This window comes from Macrotis lagotis, chromosome X (genome assembly GCF_037893015.1).
Source record: "Macrotis lagotis isolate mMagLag1 chromosome X, bilby.v1.9.chrom.fasta, whole genome shotgun sequence".
Taxonomy (NCBI): Eukaryota; Metazoa; Chordata; class Mammalia; order Peramelemorphia; family Peramelidae; genus Macrotis; species Macrotis lagotis.
In genome coordinates, this window is record NC_133666.1 from 669,035,483 (window position 1) to 669,042,274 (window position 6,792).

Genomic DNA, 6,792 nt, shown 5'->3' on the forward strand with positions numbered 1-6,792 from the left:
CTTGCCCAGGATCACCCAATTAGGAAATGTCTTAGGTCACATTTGAACTCAGATCTTCCTAGTTCTAGGCCTTATGCTCTATCCACTTTTGCCACCTAGTTGCCAATAAAGAAATCTAAGAGTACATTATATTTGGGCAACTACTTGCATAGCATTTGCATCTAGAAACCACTATATAAATGCCAGTTATTATTATTGTTATCATTATTATCTGCCTGGACATTTACTAGCTGTGTGACCTTGAGCAAATCACTTAACATACATTTGCCTCAATATCCTCATCTGTAAAATAGGGATCATAATATTAGCCCCTCCCTCCCAGGGTTATTGTGAGGCTAAAATGATATAATAATTGTAAAGTACTTAGAACAGTACCTGGTAGGGACTTTAAAAACATTACCTTTTCTTTCTATTGTCCTCTTTCATTTTTCCTCTGCTGGCCTCTAAATTCCTTACCATGATCTTGCATTCTACAACTTCGTCATAGCCAAAGAAGTTCAACTCTAATCTAGATGACAGAGTTTGTCTCCCAAGGACAAAAGTTCAGAGCTTGGAACTCTAAGATTCTCTGAATCTTGGGGTTCTCCTCTGGGGGACCTTTCCCAAGCAGGATAGGGAAGTTCCCCATGACTTCAAGGCTACTTCACTCCCTTTCAAGAATCTCTGACCCATTGTCCCCTTCACAAATTGTCATCTGTGTCAATCTGAGTTCAAAACTAGTTTCACAATAATATTAAGGTGTTTTAATTTGGAATATGGCAAAAAGCCCTAGATATAATCCAGATCAACAACAATTTTTGAGGGGTCTCCAACTCTTAAGGGTGAAAAGGGATCCTGAGGCCAAAAAGTTAAAGAAGGACGTTTCTATTAATAATGGAATGACCATTGATGGTCTTGGAGTCAAAAGTCCAGAAGTTAAGCCCAGACCCTTCTATTTACCCATGTGGATCCTGGGGAAATCAATGATTTAGCCTCAGTATCCTCATCTACAAAATGGGAGTCGATCTATCCATGAGCTTTTTATTAAATACATCCTATTCACCATCAACTGATTTAAATGCTAAAGATAGAAAGAAAAAAGTGAATTATTACCCTGCCTTCAAAGACTTTACAATCAATTAAGAGAGACAATATATATATATATATATATGTATGTATACATATATATATATATATATATATATATATATATATATATAGGTCAATAGGGGTGGAGAAGTGGTGCAGTAGAAAGAGCATTGGTCCTAGAGTCAGGAGAATAGGAGTTCAAATCCAGCCTCAGACACTTGCCACTTACTGTCTGGGTGACCTTGGGCAAGTCACTTAACCCTGATTGCCTCATCCAAGGATATATCTGGTCATCTTGATCCATATCTAGCCACTGAATCCAGATAACTCCAGAAGAGAAAGTGAGGCTGGCACAGCACCCCTTCTCTCAAATCCAAGTCACTTGCTTGCCCTGGTGTCACCCCCCTGATGTCACTGTCTTCTTCAAAAAAGGACCAACAACAATAACAATATAGGTTGAAAGAAAATAAATACAGGATAATTTTGGTAGGGAAGAAATAAATAATGTAGGGATCTTGAAAGACTTCACGTAAAAGGTGACCCTTGAAGTGAGCTAATGAGCTTTTTTTGTTGTTTGTTTTTTGAGGCAGGAATGGTTAAGTGACTTGCCCAGGGTCACATAGCTAATAAGTATCTGAGAGCATATTTGAACTCAGGTCTTCCTGACTCCCAGGTGGGGCACTCTTTTCATTGTACCACTTAGCTACCTGTTTCTGACAATTGTATTGTGTATACATTTGGTATTTATTAATTCATATGTGATCCCTTGATAGAATATAAGATCCCTAGAATCTAGCATCTCGGGAATACCTATTAGGATGCTTAAATCGATGTGTGTCAAATTTAATTTATTTTCATTTATTGTTGAAAGATTATTTGGACACAGGACATTCTGAAATAGCCTGCTTTTCCTTGAAGTGAGAATGAAAACATTCTCAAGAGTAAAAGTGAAGATGAAGAACATTTCAGGCATAGGGTACAAGTGGTGCAAAGAGACAGAAATAATACTAAGAACTGTTAGTTGGTGGAGCATCTGACAGCGTCAGGAAGACCTGAGTTCAAATTTGACTTCTGAACACTGGGTAAATCATTTAACCCCTTTCTATCTCAGTTTCCTCATCTATAAAATGGAAAAAAAATAGTGTCTTCTTCCAAGGATTGTGATAAAGATCAAATGTAATAGTGCCTGGCTCCTAGTCAGTGCTTTATAAATCTAGGCTATATCATCATCTTCATCATTTGCATGAGAAGCAGCAAACAGGTCAGCATAACTGGATCTCTGAGTGTATTGAGGCTGGTAAGGTGCTTGGGGTGAGGTTAGGATGAGCTTTCAGGATCAAACAGAGGAGTTTATATTTAGATCTAGGGTACTAGGGAACCACTGGAGTTTATAGAGCAGAAGAGTGGCAAGATCAGATATTAGGAAAATTATTTTTTATAATTACACTTAGCAATTCTCCAAGTAGTTTGAGGTGACTTCAATAAAACTATATAAGTGTTATCTGTTATCCTTAAGCTGAATGGATGAGACAGTTATAGGAAAACATGAAATTTCCTATTACAGCCATCAGACAGGGGAGCATGGGGTCAGACAGGAGCTTTTGAGGTGATGCAAGAAGTGATGCAATGAGAGGTAAGAAGATGGAACTATTGTAAATGGAGATGCTTGCATCACACGACCACATGAAAAAGTGTGGAGAAGTTCATGGACAGACAGGCAACACTGTCCCTGAAAGAGGAACAAATAGCTAAAAAAAAGGGATACTCCACATTCATACATCCAGTTTCTGCTTCTTGCTCCAAAAGCAGAAGTGCTCAGTCTGATACAATTTTAGCAAAAAAAATGGGCTATTGATATATTTTCAGAATTCTTATGTTCAAATAATCTTTCTTTTTTTAATTTTTTTGGCGGGAGGAGTCAGGCAATGCGGTTAAATGACTTGCCCAAGGTCACACAGCTAGGTAATTATTAAGTATCTGAGGCCAGATTTGAACTCAGGTTCTACTGACTCCAAGGCTGATGTTCTATCCACTGTGCCACTTAGTTGCCCCTCCAAATAGTCTATCAAATGCGAATGAAAATAAATTAAATTTGACACATAATTAATTAAGCATCCTAATATATATTTCCTAGATGCTAGGTTCTAGGGATCTAAAAAAAGATAGCTTAGCTTTTATAGTCCTCAAGGTTCTTATATTCTGTCAAGGGGCCACATATGAATAAATAAATACCAAATGTATACACAATAGTTTCAGAAATAGGTAGCTCCCTGAGTTCAAATCCAGCTTCAGACACTTGCCACTTACTAATCGTGTGACCTTGAGCAAGTCACTCAACCTTGATTGACTCACATCCAGGGTCATCTCCAGTCATCCTGATTCTTATCTGGTCACTGGACCCAGATGGTTTGGGAGGAGAGAGTGAGGCTGTTGACTTAGCACCCCCCCCCCCCCCCAAATCCAACTCTTGTGCTTATCATGGCATTACCTCCCTGATGACATAATCTTCCTCAAAAATGAAGGATAAATATCATATCGGTCTGATCAGCTACAGTCAGACAAATTGTAGTTTGTCTCTAACATAATGATATCAATTTTAGACTTCTTCAATAACGAAGGACAAGAACCAACCGATTTAATTGGTTAAGCACCTTCTAGGTCAGGTATAAGCTTAGAAGTGCGGAAGGCAGAAAATTAAATTAGATTCAACAAACCTTTATTAAAGAAGATACAAGGATAGATATGAAACACTCCCTGTCCTCAGAGAGTTTACATTCTAAAGCAGGAGAAAGCATGTATTTGTATAGGTTTATATCAAATGGCTAAAGAATGAAGGGGTGGGGGCAGAATCGGACGCCGGCTCCGCGGCAGGATCATGGCAGCCCGAGCCGGTCTGCCGGCCTTGAAGAGAGCGGTGCCTGCAGGCCCTGCCCGGACCCCAGGCCCCCCGAAGAGCGTCAGACATCTGGCTTCCTGTGGTATTTTGATGACCAAAGTGCCTCCATTCCATACTTCCCTTGTGCCTAAAGAGATCTTTGCTAGAACCTTCTTCAAAATTGCTGCTCCATTAATAAACAAAAGAAAAGAATATTCAGAGAGGAGAATTATAGGATATTCTATGCAAGAAATGTATCTGGCATGGAAGACTACAAGCATTTTGTTCCCTGGTGCAAAAAATCAGATATAATATCAAAGAGATCTGGATACTGCAAAACTCGATTAGAAATTGGGTTTCCTCCTGTGTTGGAGTGATATACATCTATGGTAACCTTGGTGAAACCACACTTGGTCAAGGCGTCCTGCACAGATGGGAAACTTTTTAATCATTTAGAAACAGTTTGGCGTTTCAGCCCTGGCCTTCCTGGATATCCAAGGACCTGTACGGTGGATTTTTCTATTTCTTTTGAGTTTCGTTCACTTCTACACTCTCAGCTTGCCACGCTATTTTTTGATGAAGTTGTGAAACAGATGGTAGCTGCTTTTGAAAGAACAGCATCCAAACTATATGGACCAGAAACTAGTATACCTCGAGAATTGATGCTTCATGAAGTTCATCACTCATAAATGAAAAAAGAACTGATGCTATCTGCTTATAATTATGATTTTAATCTAGTTCACTTTTAAAAGTGTTTTCATCATTGTACTTTCAAAAGACATGAAGCAGTTGTTAAACCTAGCATAGAATGTAAAAATAACTTTGAAAATATGCAGTCAGATGTACATAGAATTATTTGCTTCAATCAAGTGCAATTCAAGGTAATTTATACATTAGCATATTCAATACTTAAAATAATGAAATGTAGTTATTACTAGAATAGTGATATCACTTTTCCTAGCACCTCAAATTTGTAAATCAAAACAGTAATACTAATTACAACTTTTATCTGAAATATCTATATTGTTTTGTGTAATATAGTCACTATATATCAAGTTTAAGTTATTAAATCCAAAATATTTGTAACTTATTGTTATAGGATCTACTTTGATGGCCTGGGAGGTGCATCATTTAGATAAAAACTTTGTGACCTAAAAATATTGCTTATGAGGGTAAGCAGCATACTCTTATGTATATTCATAGTGATTTTATCAGCCTGATTTTTATTTTGGTCAGTGGTCCAGAGCTTTAAGCTACTTTCCTAGTAGTTTGTTCTTCCAGGTACTTGGCTGCTCTTTCAGTGCTGTGAATTGAGTGCCAAATTGCATACATTGCAGTTGACAATAGATTCAGATTGGTTGACATCTCTGGCAGTATGCATCCCCTTTTTATTTATAGTGTGCATTCACTTTCAATAATGTATTTTAAACTTTAACTGATATTTTTTTAAAACAAATCAATGTAAGCACTGAGGTGGTAACTTAATAAAGTTAAAGCAATTTGTTTAAAAAAAGAATGAAGGGGTGGGTGGTTGGAAGTAGGAGAAAGCAACTGAGATTAGGAAAGGAGGGGCAGCTAGGTGGCACAGTGGATAGTGCACCAGCCCTGGAGTCAGGAGTACCTGAGTTCAAATCTGGCCTCAGACACTTAATAATGACCTAGCTGTGTGGCCTTGGGCAAGCCACTTAACCCCATTGCCTTGCAAAAAAAAAAAAATTAGATTAGGAAAGGACTCATATAAAAGATTAGGATATAGCAAATGCTTAGGAAGAGGAGAGGGCAGTTAGGTGGTGCAGTGGATAGAGTGCAAGTCTTGGAGTCAAGAGGACCTGAGTTCACATCTGAACTTAGATACTGTGTGACCATGGGCAAGTCACTAAACCCTGTTTTCTTGTTTGCCTCAGTTTCCTCATAGGTAAAGGAAATAACAAACCACTCTAGTATCTTTTCCAAGAAAATCCAAATGGGGTCAGGAGGAATTGGACCCAACAAGAGGAAAAATAGAAGATACCATAAGAATACATGAGGCTTAAGTTGTTTCTGTAGTAGTGAGTATTAATGTAGGGTTAGATTGGCACTAGGCCTATAAGCATCTTCTTTATGCTAGGACCTGGGCATTCAAAAGCAGAAATAGAATGGTGCCTATCATTAAGAAGCTTATATTCTGCTGGGGAGGGAGGAGGGAAGAATAAAACATTTACATAAAGAAGCAAATTCAAAAAAATTAATTTTAAGAGGAAAAATCACTAACAATAGGAAGATTAAAAAGGTCATTTATAGTTATATCTTTAAAGGAAACTAAAGATTCTACAAGGCAGAGGAATGTATTTCAGATATAAAGGACTGATCATTAAAGGCACAGAGGTAAGGGATGAATTATTGTTTCCAGAGCCAGTTTCATTGGAATAGAGGTACATGGAACAGCTAGGTAGCTCAGAGGTTAGAGCACTGAACCTGGAATCAGGGAGACCAGAGTTCAAATCCAGCATCAGACCCTTTCTAGCTGTGTGACTCTGAGCAAGTCACTTCCTTTGGCTTTCTCAGCTGTAAAGTTCACCTACCTCTCAAGATGACTGTGAGGCTCAAATGAGAAAACATATATATATATATATATATATATATACACACACACACACACACATATATATGTAATGACTTGGCACTATATATATATATATATATATATATATATATATAATGACTATTATATTAGGAAGGTATCAAACCAGTTTTCTTATGATAATATATATATTTTGAGATATTGGTTTCTTAATTTTCTTTTGCAAAGCAATGGGGTTAAGTGGCTTGCCGAAGGCCACACAGCTAGGTAATTATTAAGTGTCTGAGGT

The 6,792-nt window shown here is 37.7% G+C and overlaps 1 pseudogene; it reads left to right on the forward strand.

Moving 5' to 3' along the window:
• Positions 1–3,928: 3,928 nt before the first annotated feature.
• LOC141497852 (coenzyme Q-binding protein COQ10 homolog B, mitochondrial pseudogene) lies at positions 3,929–4,727 on the forward strand (annotated as a pseudogene).
• The last annotated feature ends 2,065 nt before the right edge of the window (positions 4,728–6,792 follow it).